Below are 22048 nucleotides of genomic sequence, written 5' to 3'. Positions count from 1 at the left end.
TATCAACACACATTTGACAAATACATTTATTTACTCATTAAACCAAGAGGGATCCATAAACCATTTTGTAGAATTTGTGCTTTCTCAAAGGTTATGAAACCTCTTCAAAGGTTATCTCAAAAATACACTATTGCCACTCTAATTAATCTCAAAGGATTGGCGAAGATATTTATGAAAAACAAGGCATGAAGTGCCTTCAGCATCCCTGGAGGATGCAATTTGTAGTTCCCCTGAGATTTGTGAGGGATCAAATAAATCATTGCGCAACAGAAAGAGATACCTAAAGAAACAGAAAAGCCAGTGCATTTTATTTCATGTGTCTTAGAGTCAAAGTCCCTTCAGCTCCAAGAAAGAACTCTCCGGATTGTGCCTAATGAAAGAAATTGAAGGGTAATGGTATTACCTTTACAGCAGGGTGTCTTTGAGAAACACTGATATGTGCCGAGAGATACCCCATGTCTCAGTCATCATTATATCTGTGTTTAATCATTGCTCATTCCATTACTGGATTATGTTCTGATTTTAGATCCTATTGAGAAATAAAATTTTTTCCAGTTATATTGAAAGGTTTTAGTATTTAGGTATATTTACAGTATTTACTTAATATTTTCCAAGGTTTATTGACTGTATTTAATACTGTGTTTTATTACACTTTGATTATTTCACTTGGTTAATTAATAAGAACACTGCAAGGTACAATCATTATATAAGGGTTGTATATATTTTAATTCAATAAAACAATTTATATCACTTTTATAGCATTTTCATTTCCCTTTGATAAATTGACTACAGGTCACTGAAGCATGTAAGCAAACACAGACAATGGCAGTGCCTTCACAGAGTTCTTCCTGATGGATGTCTCAAGCTCCAGGGAGCTCCAAATCTTGCAAGGTCTGATATTCTTAATGGTTTATCTGGGAGCTCTGGCTGGAAATCTTTTGACATTTACCATCATTATTATAGATCCACATCTTCACTCCCCCATGTACTTTTTTATGGGCAATTTAGTCCACATAGATTTTGGCTACATCTCAGTTACTGTTCCCAAATCCATCATGAATTCTCTAATGGGCAGTAAATTGATTTCTCTCAGAGAATGCGCTGCTCAGACTTTCCTATATATTTTCTTTGGATCTGCAGAGTTCTTTTTCCTTGTGGTAATGTTCTGTGACCGCTATGTTGCCATTTGCCACCCTCTGCATTATGGGCTCACCATGACCCCACGTCTGTACACACAGGTGGCAGGTGTCTCATGGCCCAGTGGGCTGGTCTATTCAGCTGTGCACACAGGGACCATGTTCAGTCATCCCTTCACAACGTCCAATGTGATTCACCAGTTTTTCTGTGATGTGCCTCAAATTATGAACATAGCATCCAAGGCTGTGCAGTTTTCTGAGTTTGTGGCCCTCGCTGTAAGTTCTTTCCTCATGTTATTCTGCTTTGTCATCTTATTAACCTCATATGTTTACACCTTTTCAACTGTGCTCCAGATGCATTCTGTAGAAGCCCAGAGCAAAGCGCTGTCAACCTGCTCTCCCCAGATAGCCACATTTATTCTCTTTATAGTTTCTGAATTGTTTGGTTGTTTTGGTCATATTTCCAACTCATCAAATTTTCAAACCTTCCTCACAGCTATGTTCTACTCCATGGTGCCCCCCTTAGTTAACCCCATCATCTATAGCCTGAGGAACAGTGAGATTAAATCTGCTCTGAACAGAATGTTTAAAAGAGCTTTCCAGTTTCACAGAAGAGATATTGTCCCTTAACTGGACGTTAATGTTTCAATAATTAATGTAGAAATGTATACAAAACACATTTTTTATGTATAAGAACATTACCATAAAAATGATAAGTCATTTGGTCATTTGATAAAGAAAAAGATGGATATATTAATAAATTAGCAGTAGATAATTATGCAGTTAATAAAGAAAAATCTTGCTTACTATTACTTTTATACCCTCTTTTTAGTTACTAATTATTTTGTGGTATGTAGTGGATATTTTGTGTTGTGGTAGCCCCATGGATTTGTAAGTTAATAAGACCTACAATGATAATTTATTTGCCATATGCACACATTGGTATGCACAAAGGTGAGAAAAAAGTCAGATTTATTTTTCTGTAAAAATCACCGATATGTATAATTTTATACCAAAAATAATAATTTTTTCATCTAGCCTTTTTGTTTCAGTGTATTTCCATATTCTATAGATAAACAGATACTCTGTCATTTTATTAGATAATTACAGAAAAGAATACTCAATTAACAACTCCATCCATATGTATAAACATATAGTACATAAAAAATATTGCAGATTGTCCATCCTTCTTAGACTTAGAATGATGAAAAAAGATAATTTGTACACAGGGAATTTGAGAATATCTTGTAAACATGAGAAATATAGAGAAACATAAAATAATACTTGTCATATGAAACAAAGCATTGTGATAGTGTTTTAATAATTAAAATATGTGTTAATCATTTATAGGACAAAAAAATAAGAACATAGCAATTGCGGTTGAATTTAGTCATTGACATTCTTGAACATGGACCCTGGGTGGCATCTGGTGGATTGTCACAGGGCGTAGTCCTGGAGAAGCTAGTCTTGGTAGTAGGTTGCATATCAAACATTGCTTGACACACACTACATGATTCCTAATGATGCAAGAAGTAGTGGGATGTGGACAGCCAGTAGAACTCATGAGCCAGGTAAGGGGAAGGCAGGAGGGAAATAGGGTCAAAGCCTCACAGGAAACAAGGAGCCACATCCTGGGGATCTGGAGAATTCAGCCTGAAAAACAAATGGGTCTTCCTAGCAACAAGCCACTGACAGTCTTGTAAACTTCCTTTTCTTTGGTTTATAATCCCTAGACACTAAAGCCCCAGTGACCTCCACTTTTGGAACCCCTCCCATTTATAGAGAGTCTCTTTCTTTCCTTCTCACTCATTATTAAAAACCTTGCTGATTATTCCATAGTCTTATCTTCTGGCTTCATTATTCGTTGCCTCCAAGACATGATCCTGGGAAATACAGCATCTCAGCCAGTAATGCAGTCATCAGAGAAAAAATGTTTTCAATCCCCTTAAAAATTTTCATGGAGTTGTTGTTTGTATAATGTTTATTTCAGTATTGAGTTAAATATTTTATTTGAGGAGAGGAGAGGAAATTGTATTCAGAAAAAAATGGGCTTTTATGATTTCCATGATTTTCAGATATATGGATAACCTTGAACTAGCCTATAATTAAATCTTAAGTTGAACAAATTATGACATGTCATGATCTGAGGCCATAATTGGGCAGACCAAAAACCAGGTGTCCTTCAAATATAGTTGTTAGGTCAGTAAAATTCAATTTATATATGGCCATCTGTATGTGTTGTATGATCCACTCAAATAAATATTACAAAAACAAATATATACGTTTACTTCTGTTTCTTAAAACCCACCACAGTTGTGAAGTAGAATTCTCCATTTTCATGACATCTTTCCTCGCTGGACTCAAACCACTGTACAATCATGGCACATTTATGATTTAATCCTATGTTCTTATTCAAAATCTGTCTACTCACATATTAATTAGAATTCTCACAATCACCTCAAGATTCATTCTTCACTATCCATTAAGAGGCAGAAAAACTTCAGATCCATTGTGCAGTTATAGACATTTTTAAATATTTATTCTGTGCCTATTAATTTCAGATGTATTACATAAGTTTTATCATTAATGTTGACCTTTGCTGCTTTTTAAAACAACTTTCTTATAAATATGATAGGTTAGTAAATTGATCTTGTTTTACCTCATTTTCATGTTTCCCAAATATCATTATTTATCATGTAACATATATATGTATGAATTTTTTCCTATATGATTTTGTTTTCATTATAATGAGGAAGAAATTTTAAGATGTGATTATCTCACCACTTACCCAGAAGCTATTTTGGGGATCTTGTGCTCTCCAAAGTTTTACCTATTTAAATCCCTTTACTTAAAGTTTAAAAATCCTTATTTAAAGTGTGTATGCAAAATACCTACTGCCAATCTAATTAATCTCAATGGATTGGCCAGAATTTCTATAGAAAACAAGACATTGAAGGTCTGCAGGTTTATAAGAGCCTGTGATTTGTAGTTGTTCTGAGGCTTGTCAGAAATCCAAACGCAGCAATGCCCTCCAGAAAGAGATCAACAAGCAATTCAGAGAAGCCCAATGCACATTTCTTCATGTGGGTTACCATAAAAATACACCTGTAAGAAAGGATTCTTTGAAACACATTCAAGAAGAGGACTGAAAGGTAGTGATATTGGTCTGTACATCAGTGTGCCTTTGTGAGAGTAAATCAATGTAGTAAATTACATACAGCAGACATTTCATTCCATACAAGCATAGTTTGTACTTTCCATTATGGTTTCTAGTATTATCTTCTTAGTTTATCCTTTGACTCCAGGAAGAGACTGGAAAACTTCACCATCTTCACAGAATTTCTCCTGATGAATATCTCAAGGTCCCAGGAACTCCAAGTCTTTCAAGTTCTGTTTTTATTACTGACATGTGGGAACCTGGATAAAAATTTTATGGTCCCTATCTTCATTTCCAAGTGTAATTGCCTGTAGTAATTTGTCCTACTTAGGTTTTGGTACCATCTCAATTTGCAATCCCAAATACATCATGAATTCTCTCATTGGCAGTGAATTGATTTCTCTCACAACGTACAATGTCGAAACCTTCCTACTTATCTTTTTGGAACCACAGAGTTCTTGCTCCTTGTTTTCATATCCTATGACTGTTCTGTTGCCATTTGCCACCCTCTACACTATGGCCTCACATGACCCAATGTCTGTGCATAGGTAATTGGTGTCCTATCTTATGCCACTCACAAATATTAACTCAAAATGTATTAAATACTTAAATGGGTGACCTGAAACCATTCATAGAAGAAAAAAAATAAAGTGGGAATTCATCATATTAGAAAGCATCACTGCAAAAACAACACAAAAAAAATAATCCAAGGAAGAAATGGACAAAGTATATAAAAGGCAATTTTCCAAAGGAGATATATAAATGGGCAACATGTACATGAAAAGATGCTATGTATCAGTTAATAGAAGAGATAGAGATAGAGTAATAAGGAAAATGAAAATCAAAGCTACACTAAGGTATCACCTCACTGTAGTTAGAATTACCATAATCAAAAAGATAATGGATAAATACTAGCATGGAAGTGAAAAAATGGAACCATTGTACACTCAGAGTTATTATAAATCATAGCAGCCACTATGGAAACTAGCATAAATAATGCTCAGAAAATCAAAAACATAAATACATGATCCAGCTATTTCATTTTTTGGAATATGTCCAAAGGAAATGAAAACACTAAGTTGAAAAGTCATCTGCACCTGTCTATTCATAACATCATTAATTACAAATTTCCAATTGTGGGTAAAATTTCAGTATTCCCGGGATCTCTAACCTGGCCTTAGTCTATCTTATAACAATAGGTGTTTCCAAGGGGTGGAGAGAAGTAGTCCTTCTCCATAACAGTAAGTGCTTATAAGGGATGGGGGAAGAGTGAGTGCGCACCGGGACTGAAGAAGTTGTATTTTATTCTTCCCAGCCAGGACAGGGAGAGACACGCGCCAGTGGGAGTAGTGACTTCTTGTAAGCAATAAATGGGTTTCTCACACTTTGTTTTCCACTTGACTGATTTCAGTTCAAAACATTTTGTTTGCCATGAGTTGAGATAAAATATATTTCCCCCAGAAGTAGTTGGCAGTATCTCTGAACGTGACATCTCTCTTCATGGGTATGACACTCAGGGGGGCTGCCCCTAGAGATGGTGAGAAGACACGGAAACCCCATGCGGATGGTGGGGAATCTCTGGTTGCTGCTGCGGTGGGGGCTGATGACTCACCCTTACCTCTGGCAGATGTGGAGGGTGTGGCTTCATACAGGGGATTCCGCTTGGGGAGCCCCATTGGGAAATTGGTCTAGGGTACAGTGCCTCCTAGATGGGTGAGACATTCTGCAGAATTGGGAAGGGTAGACACACTGGAAGCTGTGGCATTAGCCCTCCATGAGATAGAAGACTGCTTAGAGGCCCTTAGTGCCCATGTAGCAGCCAGGATTGTGGGAATTTGTTTCTTGAGATAGTGGAAAGCTTTAGCAAGGAAAGAGACACACACCAGCATCACCTGGAAGAGCTGGGTAGCAACCTACCAGATGCCTTTAAGAAAGAGATACAAGTATTAAGAATATTAAGAAGTGAGATTGTGCTCCTGGAAGATATTTTAGCACTGAGGGAGGAGGCAGCAAGAGAATCCAAGTTGCAGGAGGCCATGGGGTAGGGTGAGAAAGGAGTGGTGCCTTCAGCCCTGGGGATGGTACAGGAGATATCTGGGAGGATGGGGGCTGGGCCAGAGGGTGGGACTATTGCTGAGGCCACAGTTCAGGGCACCAGCCTCTCCTGTATTAAAGGCCAGCCCAGTTATAATTAAGAAAATAAAAATGCAAAAACTGCAGGCTCCATGGGGGAGGAACAGCCTCCTCCTCAGGTTGTGGAGCTCTCCATACTCTCCCTATTCCCAGGATGAACTGGTGGGCATGAGTATCCAGTTTTGGCTGAAGCCATCAGAACATCTGCCAACATGACTTTTGTGTCTTTGGGGTATGAGGGTGGAAAACATCATTATGTCTGGTTCTGAAATGTGTAGATTGGCTTCCCTGATGACTCACCCTTCCCTATGGCAGTGATTGCAAAGTGCCCATCACACACACAGAATCATGCGTATCTGGATTGGCTCACAGCAGCCATCAGGAAGGTTTGGTCTAATAATGGTGATTTACCACAGTTACTTATTTGCCAGAAAATGCATGCAGAGCTCCAGCAGGTGTTATGGGAGTAGGGCATGAATAATACCATCTGTAATTTGGAGCCCCAGGGCCCTGGTGAAGAGTTGTTCACCATGAGAATCAGAAATGCTCCATACAGGTTCCCAATCTTTCTTTGTATCCTTAGAAACTATTCTTGCACACTACATACAGCAACCCATATGTGAGGATATCGTACTTTAGAAGATCTGGGGGAGTTTGAAACAATCAGAGCATAGAAGGAAGTACAGGCTACAACTGAAAGGAGAAGTGAAAAGGCTCAGGTGAAGGTCTCAAGGACCCAGATGTGGGTTGATTTGATAAAGGTCAGGGTAGTAAAAGAAAAACTTGATGGGCAACCCAAGAGGATCTTGTTAGAACTGTGGCACCAATTAAAGCCAGAGCAGCTATTCCATCCACTGAGGTCCAGGACTTGGAAGCTGGAGGCAAAGCCCCACGTCCAGCCTGTGTCCCTGTGAGACTTCCTGCAGGACAGTACTCAGGCCCTGCCTGGGCCCTCACCCGCACATGACAACTGGAAATAGTGGTTTGACTAAGGGGGTTTCAAGGACCCTATCTTGGGGGATGTGGTGGGGCCAAGAGGCCATATGTAGAATTAGCAATTCATTGGTCCCCCACAAATGTACAATGTGTCCTGGCACTGGTGGACACAGGAGCTGAATGTTCTCTGATTTATGGCAAGCCTGAACATTTTCCTGGGACCCTTGCTTTAATAGATGGCTATGGGGTAAGGCAGTTAGAATCAAGAAAGCCCAAGTCCCACTGGTGATAGGACATTTCCTGCCAAAGGAGTACATTGTGCACATTTCTCCCATCCCTGAATATATTTTGAGGGTGGATATACTGTAAGGCCTGTGGCTACAGACCACAGCAGGTGAGTTCAGACCGTGGTTACTTGTGGTAAAGGCAGTTCTGAGCAGCATGCTAAGCACCCACCTGTAGCTTTGCCTCTTCCTTGGTGGGTGACAAATACTAATCAAGGTAAATTGCCGGGGGTACTATAGGAAACCGGAGAAACTCTACAGGAGCTGGAGAAGGTGAGCATCATAAAGCTCACTCACTGTTCTTTTAATTCCCCAGTGTGGCCAGTGTAAAAGCCAGACAGCTCTTTGCTATGACCATAGGTTACAGGGAATTGAATAAAGTCACACCCACTTTGCATGCTGCTGACCCCTATATAGCATCCCTTATGGACACCCTCAGTCATGAACTAGGGACATATCATTATGTTGTGGACCTTGCTAATGCTTTCTTCTCTACTGACATAGCACAGAAAAGTCAGGAACATTTTGCCTTCATTTTGGAAAGCCAGAAGTGGACATTCCTTGTCCTTCCAAAGGGATACATCCCTGGTCCCACCATTTGTCACTGACTTGTAGCCCAGGACTTGGCCACATGGAAGAAATGACAAATGGTGAGGCTGTATCACTAGAGTGATGATATGCTCACGTCTGATTCTCTGGCAGATTTAAAAGGGGCAGCTCCTAGACTGTGGCAACATCTACAGGAGAAAGATGGACTGTGAACAGCACCAAGTTTCAGGAACCTGGTTTGTCTATAAAGTTCTTAGGAGTTGCCTAGTTGAGTAAAAGTAAAGTTATCCCAGAAACAGTCACAGACAAGGTACAAGCTTTCCCTACCCCTACCATTGTGTCAGTATTAAAAGAATTTTTGTGTCTTTTGGGCTACTAGAGAGATTTTATGCCACCCTTGTCAAAAATTCTGAAGCCCTTATACTGGTTAGTACAAAAGAGCATCAAATGGGACTGGGATGAGACATCTGCAGCTGCTTTTACTGCTGCTAAGAAAGCAATGAATCCCATACAGGCCTTGACTGTAATGGACTCATCAACGCCCCGTGACCTAGATGTTAATGTAACTGAAGATGGTTATGGATGGGGCCTTTGGCAGGGGCTTGAATGGACCTGCCCACCTATTGGATTCTGGTCACCACTATGGAAATTAGTAGAGATCCGGTACACTTTGATAGAGAAGCAACTGGCTGCTGTGTCCCATGCCTTGATGGCTACGGAGCCCATCACCAGAACAGCTCTGACCAAGCTAATAACCACCTATCCCATCATGGGGTGGGTACAAGAGTGAACACAATGGACATGGATCAGCGTGGCTCTGGTGCCTACATTGGCAAATGGGGCACATATTTACAGCACTTTAGTGCCCTCTGTACTAGCCCCTTCAGTGGAGAACAATGCTTATTGGAGCCAGTCACATATTCCAGTGGAAAGAAGGAAGAACTTGCTTTGGAGCCATTGGTAGCCCAGAGTTCTTATCAGGAGGGAAAAGCCCCTATATCTGAAGATGCTTGGTATACAGCTGGTTCCAGTTGTAGGTAGCAACCCACGTGGAGGGCTGTGGCTTTCCCTTGTAAGATTGAGACAATATGGATGAAGGATGGAGAGGGGAAGAGCAGTCAACTGGTTGAGTTGTGGGCAGTGCAGCTTGTGATCACCCAGGAGCCCTCACCTATCATTGTTTACACTGACAGCTTGGCCATCTATTGGGGTTTGACACTGTGGCTACAAACATGGTACCATGCTAACTGGATGGGTGGTCACTGGACTCTCCCACAGGGAGGGGTGTGAAGGTCTTGTATACTAGACCAGAATGAGATACCCTGCCTGTCAATGTCCTATTACAGGACTACTCTTATGCATGCCATGCATCCATCCTCTCTGATGGACAATATTATCCTATGATGGTGTTATTAAAACATGTATTTTATCACTCTTAAGATTATTTTCTTCTATATTCATTATTGCTAGGTCCCCCACCACGTTGTTGAGTTTGCACAGAGCTCTCTACCAGTTCAACTGCTGACCTCCTGTGAAATGGGTGAGCTATGAAATTAATCTGCATAGGACTTTGAACCTAGCAGGGTCCTCCAAATTGGAGATTATCATGATTTTATTGCTTTTATTGTGTGTTATCAATCAGGTTACGATGATCCAGTTTTGTCACACCAGAGCCATTGTGGAAGATAGGGAGTAGATTGTGAGACAAGATTTCTGGAGGGGTGGGCTGTGGGTAGAATTGCAACGTTTCCAGGGTCTCTCACCTGGCCTTAGTCCATCTCCGTATCAATAGGTGTTTCCTAGGGGTGGAGGGAAGTAGTCCATCTCCATATCAGTAGGCCTGTACAAGGGGTGTGGGAAGACTGGGCACCTGGGCCAGAGAGGGGTTTTTTGGCTTCCTCCAAGACAGGATCAGGAGAGACATGGGCAAGTGGGAGTAGTGATTTGCTGTAAGCAATAAAAGGGTTTCTCCCACTTTGTTTTTCCCTTTGAGTGATTTGGTTTCAAAAGTTTATTTGCCCCCAGGGGGGAACACATTTCCCCCCAGAGTTAACACCAAGATATGGAAGCAAACAAAGTGTCCATCAATAGATAAATGGATAGATAACTTGTCATATAAATATACAATGAAATGTTATTTAGCCATAAAAATGTAGCAATCCCTGCCTTTTGTGAAAACATAGACAGATCTTGAGGTTATGTTAAATGAAATACATCAGAGAAAGAAAAATGCTGCATGATTTCACTTATGTATGGAAACTACACACAGAAACACACAAACACTCATATAAATGTGGAGAGTTGTGGAAAGGGGAATTAGAGGAAGGTGTTCAAAGGTCCAAACCTCTAGGTATAAGAAAAATAGGTAGTAGGAATAATGTATGACATGATGACTACACTGCTGTATGATACATACAAAACAAGAGAGTAAATGGTAAGAGTTCTCATCACAAAGAGAATGTCTTTTTTTCTTTTCCCTGTATTGTATCTATATGAGATAATATATGTTACCATATATAATATATATAGCAATCATTTAACAATATATATAAATCAAATGATTATGCTGCATACTTTAAACTTAGTTAAGTATGTAAATTGGTATCTCATTAAGCAATAAAAAATAGGAAAAAATATCTCACACTCTATGGAAAGCTTGTTCAGGCATTCCCACTTCTGTGAAGCCCTAAACATCCTGTACCGAGTGTGAGGTCTCCTGCTACCATGGAATTGACTTCTTATCACTACTCAATAAGCTTTGCATGATTCTTTGTCGACTTTCCTCTATGTCAACATTAGGAGTGGTGAAGTAGAGACTTCAATATGTAAACTTTCTTATCCTTGGAGATTCCCCTTTCCGCTATGCTTTTCTCTTGGAAGACAGTTGCTAAGTAGAATGGTCAAAATATTGGCAAATTGGATTTTTCCCTAAAAACTCCTTCTGTACTTTGTATCTGAGGTATACTAACATTATTAGCCACATTCCATTTATGTAAGGATCCATTCCAACCAAATTTGGTGAAGGGTCTCAATATGTACCACAATTTCTTTTTCTTGTGCTAGTTGCTAGTTTCCCTACAAAAGATGACAACCATGTAGAATAAATTATCTATCACCTAGAACACAAGATAGTTGAGATTAGCTAGAGAGGTAAAATGGAAAAAGCCTGTTAAAAAGTGAAGAAAGCCTGAGGGATTTACAGACATAATAAAAAATAACAATATCCTCATTATGGGAATTTCATTAAGATAAGAAAAACACCAAAATATATATTCAAAGCAATAAGGTCTGAAAACTCCCAAACATAAGGAGAAAAATGTATTAAGATCCGTAAGACCAAACAACCCGAAAATGTTGAGCTGAGTTAGGACTGCACTGAGACACGTTATAAGAAATGGTCAGGGGGTGGGGCCAAGATGGCGGCATGAGTAAGATAGTGGGAATCTCTTCCCAAAAACATAAATATTTTTGAAAATCCAAGAAATACAACTAATCCTAAAAGAGAGACCAGAAGACACAGGACAACAGCCAGACTACATCCACACCTGTGAGAATCCAGAGCCTGGTGAAAGGGGTAAGATAAAAGCACCGGCCTGGCAGGACCTGAGTGCCACTCACCCCAGCTCCAGGCGGGAGGAGAGGAGTTGGAGTGGGGAGGGAGAGGGAGCCCAGGACAGCTAAACACTCAGCCCTAGCCATCCTTAGAAGAGCGCAGACACAGTGCATGTGTGGAGGGCTGGAAACTAGGGAAAAAGGACATCAAGACCTCTGAGCAGGTCCCAAAGCCGGTGCCCCTGTGACTAAGAAAAGTGAGTGCTTTTTGAGAGTCTTAAAGGGACAGGGATGCCACAGCTGGATGGAAGCTTCCTGAGTCAAAGTCTAGCAGCTGGAAATTCCAGGGAACCCCGGGAGCACTAACCCCCTGGGCAACAGCTCTGAGACCCCTCATGGAGGTAAACTGCCAAACAACACCCCGTCCATTAGAACTCTGGGGCCCGACCATAGCAGAGCAGCAGCCTGGGGATGGCCAGGCCCACAGCAAGGGAGCTTCCTCCATACATGCTCGGCAAGATACACAGACTCAGTCTACATGCAATTGCCCAACACAAGCCAATAGGGGGTCACAGTTGTCCCAGTTAAAAAAGGCCAGGAGCTAGTGGAAAGCCTTGGACCTCCCAGCTGACAGAAAGTAAACAGTTCACCATTGCACCTATCAACATGATAAGGCAAAAAAATTTGATCCAGACAAGACTAACCCAGACAGCTTCGGCATCTGCTACATCTTCCCCTGAGAAGGAACCTGGGGAGATACATTTAACCAGTCTTCCTGAGAAAGAATTCAAAACAAAGTCATAATTTTGCTGATGGACTTGCAGAGATATATGCAAGAACTAAGGAGGGAGAATACAGAAATAAAACAATCTCTGGAAGGAATTCAAAACAGAGTGGACAAGATGCAAGAGACCATTAATGGACTAGAAAACAGAGAACAGGAATGCAGAGAAGATGATGCAGAGAGATAAAAGGATCTCCAGGAATGAAAGAAATTTAAGAGAACTGAGTGAACATTTGAAATGAAACAATATCCGCATTATAGGGGTGCCAGAAGAAGAAGAGAGAGAAAAAGGGATAGAAAGTGTCTTTGAAGAAATAATTGCTGAAAACATCCCCAAACAAGGGGAGGTACACAGAACTCCCATGACAAGGGATCCAAGGAGGGCAACACTAAGACACATAATAATTAAAATGGCAAAGATCAAAGACAAGGACAAAGCATTAAAGGAAGCCAGAGAGAAAAAAAAGGTCACCAACAAAGGAAAACCCATCAGGCTATCATCAGACTTCTCAACAGAAACCCTACAGGCAAGAAGAGAATGGCATCATATACTTAATGCAATGAAACAGAAGGGCCTTGAACAAAGACTACTGTATCCAGCATGATTATCATTTAAATTACGAAGGAGGGATTAAACAATTCCCAGGCAAGCAAAAGTTGAGTGAATTTGCCTACCACAAACCACCTCTACAGGGCATCTTACAGGGACTGCTCTAGATGGGACCATGCCTAAAAAGAGAACAGAACAAAACACCCAACATATGAAGAAGGGAGGAGGAGGAATAAGAAGGGAGAGAAATAATCAGCAGACCATGTTTATAATAGCTCAATAAATGAGTTAAGTTAGTAAGAGAGTAAGAAGCAAACCTTGAACCTTTGGTAACCACAAACATTAAGACTGCATTGGCAATAAGTTCATATCTTTCAATAATCACCCAAAATGTAAATGGACTGAATGCACATATCAAAAGACACAGAGTAATAGAATGGATAAAAAAGCAAGACCAATCCATATACTGCTTACAAGAGACTCACCTCAAAACAAAACACATGCACAGACATAAAGTCAAGGGATGGAAAAAGATATTTCATGCAAACAACAGAGAGAAAAAAGCAGGTGTTGCAATACAAGTATCAGACAAAATAGACTTCAAAATAAAGAAAGTATCAAAAGATAAAGAAGGACATTACATAATGATAAAGGGCTCAGTCCAACAAGAGGACATGACCATTATAAATATATATGCACCCAATACAGGAGCACCAACATATCTGGAACATATACTAACAGAATTGAAGGAGGAAATAGAATGCAATGCATTCATTCTGGGGGACTTCAACACACCACTCACTCCAAAGGACAGATCCACCAGACAGATAATAAGTAAGGACAGACAGGCACTGAAAAACACACTAGAACAGATGGACCTAATAGACATCTACAGAACTCTACATCCAAAAGCAAGTGGATACACATTCTTCTCAAGGTCACATGGAACATTCTCCAGAGTAGACCACATACTGGGCCACAAAAAGAGCCTCAATAAACTCCAAAAGATTGAAATCCTACCAACCAACTTTTCAGACCACAAGGGCATAAAACAAGAAATAAAATGTACAAAGAAAGCAAAAGGGCTCACAAACACATGGAGGCTTAACAACATGCTCCTAAATAATCAATGGATCGATGAACAAATCAAAATGGAGATCCAGCAATATATGGAAACAAATGACAACAACAACACAAAGCCCCAACGACTGTGGGATACAGAAAAAGCAGTCTTAAGCGGAAAGTATATAGCAATCCAGGCATATTTAAAGAAGGAATAACAATCCCAAAGGAATGGTCTCATGTCACAATTATCAAAATTGGAAAAAGAAGAAGAAATGAGGCCTAATTTCAGCAAAAGGAGGGACATAATAAAGATCAGAGAAGAAATAAATACAACTGAGAAGAATAAAACAATAGCAAAAATCAATGAAACCAAGGGCTGGTTCTTTGAGAAAATAAACAAAATAGATAAGTCTCTAGCCAGACTTATTAAGAGGAAAAGAGAGTCAACACAAATCAACAGAATCAGAAACGAGAAAGGAAAAATCACGACGGACCCCACAGAAACACAAAGAATTATTAGAGAGTACTATTAAATCCTACATGCTAACAAGCTGGGAAACCTAGGAGAAATGGACAACTTCCTAGAAAAATACAACCTTCCAAGACTGACCCAGAAAGAAACAGAAAATCTAAACAGACCAATTACCAGCAATGAAATTGCAGTGGTAATCCAAAAACTACCAAAGAACAAAACCCCCGGGCCAGATGGATTTACCTTGTAATTTTATCAGACATACAGATAAAACATAATACCCATTCCACTTAAAATTTTCCAAAAAATATAAGAAGAGGTAATATTCCCCAACTCATTCTATGAAGCCAAAATCACCCTAATACCAAAACCAGATAAAGACCACACCAAAAAAGAAAACTACAGACCAATATCCCTGATAAACGTAGATGCAAAAATACTTAAAAAGATATTAGAAACCTAATTCAAAAATACATCAAAAAGATTGTACATCATGACCAAGTGGGATTCATCCCAGGGATGCAAGAATGATACAACATTTGAAAATCCATCATCATCATCCACCACATCGACAAAAAGAAAGACAAAATCCACATTATCATCTCCATAGATGCTGAAAAAGCATTCGATAAAATTGAACATCTATTCATGATAAAAACTCTCATCAAAATGGGTATAGAGGGCAAGTACTTCAACATAATAAAGGCCATATATGATAAACCCACAGCCAACAACATACTGAACAGCGAGAAGCTGAAAGCTTTTCCTCTGCTATCGGGAGCAAGACAGGGATGCCACTATCCCCACTGTTATTCAACATAGTACTGGAGGTTCTAGCCATGGCAATTGGACAAAACAAAGAAATACAAGGAATCCAGATTGGTAAATAAGAATTCAAACAGTCACTATTTGAAGATGACATGATATTGTACATAAAAAACCCTAAAGACTCCACCCCAAAGTATTAGAACTGATATCAGAATACAGCAAAGTTGCAAGATAAGTAACACACAGAAATCTGTGGCTTTCCTATACACTAACAATAAACTAACAGAATGAGAAATCAGGAAGACAATTCTATTCACAACTGCATCAAAAAGAATAAAATACCTAGGAAGATACCTAACCAAGGAAGTGAAAAACCTATACCCTGAAAACCATAAGACACTCTTAAGAGAAATTAAAGAGGTCACTAACAAATGGAAACTCATCCCATGCTCTTGGCTAGGAAGAATTAATATCGTCAAAATGGCCATCCTGCCCAAATCAATATACAGATTCGATGCAACCCCTATCAAATTACCAACAGTTTTCTTCAATGAACTGTAAGAAATAGTTCAAAAATTCATATGGAAACACCAAAGACCTAGAATAGCTAAAGCAATCCTGAGAAGGATCTCACTCCCCAACTTCAAGCTCTACTACAGAGACACAGTAATCAAGACACCTTGGTACTGGAACAAGAAGAGAGCCACAGACCAATGGAACAGAATAAAGACTCCAAACATTAACCCAAACATATATGGTCAATTAATGTTTGATAAAGGAGCCATGGACATACAATGAAGAAATGACAGTCTCTTCAACAGATGGTGCTGGAAAAACTGGACAGCTACATGTAAGAGAATGAAACTGGATCACTGTCTAACCCCATACACAAAAGTAAATTCGAAATGGATCAAAGTCTTGAATGTAAGTCATGAAACCATAAAACTCTTAGAAAAAACATAGGCAAAAATCTCTTAGACATAAACATGAGTGACCTCTTCTTGAACATATCTCCCCGGCAAGGGAAACAAACACATAAATGAACAAATGGGACTATATCAAGCTGAAAAGCTTCTGTACAGCAAGGGATATCATCAATAGAACAAAATGTTATCCTACAGTATGGGAGAGTATATTCATAAATGACAGATCCGATAAAGGGTTGACATCCAAAATACATAAAGAGTTCACACACCTCAACAAACAAAAAGCAAATAATCCAATTAAAACATGGGCAGAGGAGATGAATAGACAGTTCTCTAAAGAAGAAATTCAGATGGCCAACAGACACATGAAAAGATGCTCCACATCGCTTGTCATCAGAGAAATGCAAATTAAAACCAAAATGAGATATCATCTCACACCAGTAAGGATGGCTACCATCCAAATGACAAACAACAACAAATGTTGGTGAGGTTGTGGAGAAAGTGGAACCCTCCTACACTGCTGGTGGGAATGCCAATTAGTTCAACCATTGTGGAAAGCAGTATGGAGGTTCCTCAAAATGCTCAAAATAGAAATACCATTTGACCCAAGAATCCACTTCTAGGAATTTACCCTAATAATGTAGCACTCCAGTTTGAAAAAGACAGATGCACCCCTATGTTTATTGCTGCACTATTTACAATAGGTAAGATATGGAAGCAACCCAAATGTCCATCAGTAGGTGAATGGATAAAGAAGATATACATATACACAATGGAATATTACTCACCCATAAGAATAAAACAAGTCCTACCATTCGCAACAACATGGATGGAGCTACAGGTTATTATGCTCAGTGAAATAAGCCACGTGGAGAAAGACAAGTACCAAATGATTTCACTCTTATGTGCAGTATAAGAACAAAAGAAAACTGAAGGAAAAAAACAGCAGCAGAAGCACAGAACCCAAGAATGGACTATAGTTACCAAAGGGAAAGGGACTGAGGAGGACTGTTGGGAAGGGAGGGATAAGGACGGGAAGAAAAGAAAGGGGCCTTACAATTAGCATGTATAGTGTTGGGGGTGGTTACGGGGAGGGCTATGCAACACAGAGAAGACAAGTAGTGATTTTACAGCATCTTACTATGTTGAAGGACAGTGACTGTGAACTTGGTGACAAGTAGTGATTTCACAGCATCTTTCTATTTTGATGGACAGTGACTGTGAACAGGAAGATGGGGGGACTTGGTGAAGGGGGGAGCCTTGTAAGCATAATGTCCTTCATGTAACTGTAGATTAATGATACCAAAATTTAAAAAATAAATAAATAATAAATAAAAGAAATGGTCATGCACGCGGCAGCTCCCAGGGTCTGTGGAGTCTGGGTGGAGCGAGGCCGTGGCTTAGCTGATGGGATGCCTTGGGCACTGACCGTTACTACCTAAAGTTGCTGCAGAAATGAGATTTTGGAGGGTATTTATGTTCTCTGCTGTTCCCCGCAGAATCCAGAAGCTCTGCTCTTGACTGACGGCCTTTAATTGGAACTGGCTCATTCTGGATAAGGACTCGGTCTCTGAGAAAACAATTATACTGATGTGAATGCAATTTTGGAAAAAAACTGTGGATGATATATATTGTGACAGTCCACCGCCTCAGCCTGTGGCCATTGAACTGTGGAAGGCTGTTAAAATACATAACCTGACTAAAAGATGAAAATCATTGATGAAAGAGAAAAAATTTGAATGACAGAGCATAGTGTAATATCCAGGAACTAGAAAATTTTGCTGAGAACATGCAGAGTTATCTTTTTTATTTAACACTGGATGTACTGGGTGTAAAGGACCTTCATGCAGATCATGTTGCAAGTCATATTGGAAAAGCACAAGGCACTGTCACTTGCTTGAGAGCAATGCCCCAACATGGTAGCAGAAGGAGGGTGCTCCTTCCCATGGATGTTTGTATGCTGCATGGTGTTTCACAAGAAGATTTTCTATGGAAGAACCAAGATAAAAATGTGAGAGATGTGATCTATGATATTGCCAGTCAGGCACACTTGCACCTAAACCGTGCTAAGTCCTTTCACAAAAGTGTTCCTGTGAAAGCATTTCCTGCTTTTCTTCAGGCAGTTTCCCTAGAAGACCATTTAAAGAAAATTCAGCAAGTGGATTTTGACATATTCCACCCATCTTTACAGCAGAAGAATCATTACTTCCATTATTTTTGTATATTCAGTCATAGAGAAAAAGATATTAAAATAATTTCATGGCACTGATAAAAAAAAGAAAATGGTCAAAAAGTCAGTGACAAATATAGCTTTAAAAATGACAGCAAAGATAGATACATCTTTTTGTGGTAAACACCAGAATTATGTCATTCAACAAAAATTTCCAGACTGGGAGAGAAAGGGATTACATAATCAAATAATGAAAAAGCATCCTGCCAAGAAGGATTTCCATAAACAGCAGAGCTGTAGTTTAGAAATGAATGAGAGATAAAGACATTCCCAAACAAAAGCTGTGGATGTTCATCACCACTTCACCTGCCTTGCAACAAATGCTGAAGGGAGTTCTCTGAGTTGAAGTAAAATGAATAGAATTATCATAAAATAAGAAAATAGGGTAAAATTCACTGGTAATGGTTAAAATATATGCAAAGAGAGATTCTCTAATACAGTAAAGATGCTACTTAAAACTTACATTTACATCTCTAGGTCAGAAGTTAAAAACAAAACCAATAAATGTAACCATAATAAAAAAATCTGTTGGATACAAATTGTTTTTAAGCATATAAATATTATAAGATCCATTACATTATATGCGAGAGGGAGGAGACGTAAAAGCACAAAGATCAGAGGAGTCATAAAAAGATGGTGGTGAGAAGTGCAGAAACCTCCCAAAATCACATAAAACACAGAAATATAGCAAATACAACTAATCCTGAAAGACTGAAGAACAGACAGCTTACATCTGGTGAAAAGAGAAGACCTCACAGAAAAGGGGAAAGTAGCAAAGCTGTGATCCAGTGGCACCTATGTGCTCCCCTTACCCCAGCCCAAAAGCTGGGAGAAGAGGACTGGAGCAGGGAAAGGGTAGAAGCCCAGGACTGCTGAAAACCCAGCCCTGGAGATCTTCTCCAGGAGCACAAACACACATGACATGGTGCTCTGAAGGCTAGTGGGGTTGGAAATCTAAGACAGAAAGACTGAGATTCCAGCTGCTTGTGGAGAACAGTAATGCACTACTGGCTGCCCTGGGACAAAATAAAGGTGGGCACTTTGAAAGCAAGAGGGGCACTAAAGGGGCAAAGATTACACAGAGTTCACTGCTCAGGAGAAAGGACATGTGGAGAAAATCTTCCTGACACTCTCAGATCAGCAGGTTGAGAACTCTTAGGAGCTTCAGATATTCCATCCCCCTGGTTGGCAATGCAGCTGTGATACATCCCACTGCAGCACACAGCCTGCTGTTCCTTCCTCCCAGCAGGCACCAGTCCTGCACATCTGCTGCCTCTGCCATTGCACAAGGCCAGTGGGAGGATGGCCCAGCCTGTGGCAGCTACAAGGGCATAGGACAGACGCTTTTCCCGGCATGCTCAGCCCATAAGACCTGACAGTTGGAGACAGGTGTTACAGCCGGAAGTTAGTAAAGATCTTTCTACTGCCAGCAGGCACTGTATCACCTCACCTGAGACCCCTGCCTTTGCAGCAGGTGTTCAGCACCTCCAGAGTGTAGAGCTTCTGGGCACTAGAATCTATTATCCCTTAAGAAACACTAAAAAGTAAATGAAGAAGCAGAGGAATTTGATTCAAACAAAATTTCAAGAAGAACACCAGAAAGAAGGCTTAGGGAAACTGAATTCATCAATCTTCTTGATAAATATTTCAAAATAAAAATCATAAACATACCCATAGAGTCAAAGAAAAATATTCAAGATCTTAGGGAGGACTTCAACGAAGACATAGAAACTTTGAGAAATACAGTAACTGAAATGAAATGTAAAATGGAGGGACTTAAACATAGATTAGGTGAGGTAGAGGAGATGTTAAACGAAACAGAAATTAGAAAACAGGAAAACAAAGAAGCTAAGGAACAGAGAGAAGAAAGGATCTCTTGGAATGAAAGAACAATAAGAAAGCTGTGAGACCAATCCAAACAGAACAATATTTGAATTTTAGGGGTACCAGAAGAAGAAGAGATTAAAAGGGATTGAAAGTCTTTTTGAGGAAATAATTGCTGAAAACTTCTCCAATCTAGGGAAGGAAATACTCTCTCAGGTCATGGAAGTGCAGAGATCTCCCAACACAAGGGACCCTAGGAAGACAACACCAGATATGTAATAATTAAAATGGTAAAGACCAAGGACAAGGAGAGTATTGAAAACAGTCAGAGAGAGAGAGAGAAAGATCACTTATAAAAGGAAACCTAATCAGGCTAACAGCAGACTTCTAAGCAGAAACTTTACAGACCAGAAGGGAGTTGTGAGATATATTTAATGCAATGAAACAGAAGGTCCTTCAACCAAGAATATTCTACCCAGAATGATTATAATTTAAATTGCAAGGAGGGATTAAAGAATTTACAGATAATCAAAAGTTGAGGGAATTTAACACCCACAAACTCTGTACATTGTATCTTAAAGGAACTTCAAAAGATGGAAATACTCATAAGGATAAAACAGCGGTCACGAGAGAAAACAAAGCCACAGTAAAGGAAGTAGACCAATTAATTACTAAGCAAATAGAAATTTAAATCAACTACTTGCAAAGTTAGTCAAGGGATACACAAAGTATAAAGAATATAACACCTGATTTAGAATAGAAAGAGTAGAAAGAAAAATAACGGGAAAAATTGACTTTGAAATACCATAATAAGTGAGTTAAAACAGACTGTTTGATAGTAAGAAAGCTGCCACTAAACCATTGGTAACCACACATCTAAAGCCTACAATGGCAATAGGTACATATCTATTAATAATCACCCTAACAATGTAAATGATTGAATGCAACCATCAAAAGATGAAGAATTAAAAATGGATAAAAACAAGACTTGTCTATATGCTTCCTAAAAGAGGCTCACTTCAAACCCAAGACATAGACAGACTAAAATTGAAGGCATGGAAAAAGTTCATGCAAATAATAGGAAGAAAAAATCTGGAGAAGCAGTATTTACATCAGACAAAATAGATTTCTAAACAAGGTAACAAAAGACAAAGAAGGACTTTTCATAATGATAAAGGGGTCAGTCCAACAAGAGGATATAATCATTATAAATATCTATTCATCCAAAACAGGAGCACCTGAATATGTAAAACAAATACTAACAGAATTAAAGGGGGATATAGAATGCAATGCATTCATTTTAGGAGACTTCACCAAACCACACATTCCAAATGATAGATCAACCAGACAGAAAATAAATAAGGAAACAGAGGCACTGAACAATGCATTAGAACAGATGAACCTAACTGACATCTACAGAAGAGTTGACTCAAAGGCATCAGGATGCACATTCTTCTCAAATGTACATGGATTTCTTTCCAGAATAGATGAGATACTATGTCACAAACTAGCCTCAGTAAATAAAAAAAGGTTGAAACTGTGCCAACCAGCTAGCTACTCAGACCACAAAGGTATGAAACTTGAAATAAATTATGCAAAGAAAATTTAAAAAGCCCACAAACACATGGAGGCTTAACCACATGCTCCTAAATGATCAGTGGATCAGTGACCAAATAAATACA

General features: G+C 39.4%; 1 pseudogene; it reads left to right on the top strand.

The window, feature by feature from the left end:
- The first annotated feature begins 17868 nt into the window (after positions 1-17868).
- On the top strand, positions 17869-18562 carry LOC118921469 (NADH dehydrogenase (ubiquinone) complex I, assembly factor 6-like; annotated as a pseudogene).
- The last annotated feature ends 3486 nt before the right edge of the window (positions 18563-22048 follow it).

Source organism: Manis pentadactyla, chromosome 13 (genome assembly GCF_030020395.1).
Source record: "Manis pentadactyla isolate mManPen7 chromosome 13, mManPen7.hap1, whole genome shotgun sequence".
Classification (NCBI taxonomy): Eukaryota; Metazoa; Chordata; class Mammalia; order Pholidota; family Manidae; genus Manis; species Manis pentadactyla.
This window is presented reverse-complemented; position numbering and strand designations above follow the sequence as displayed.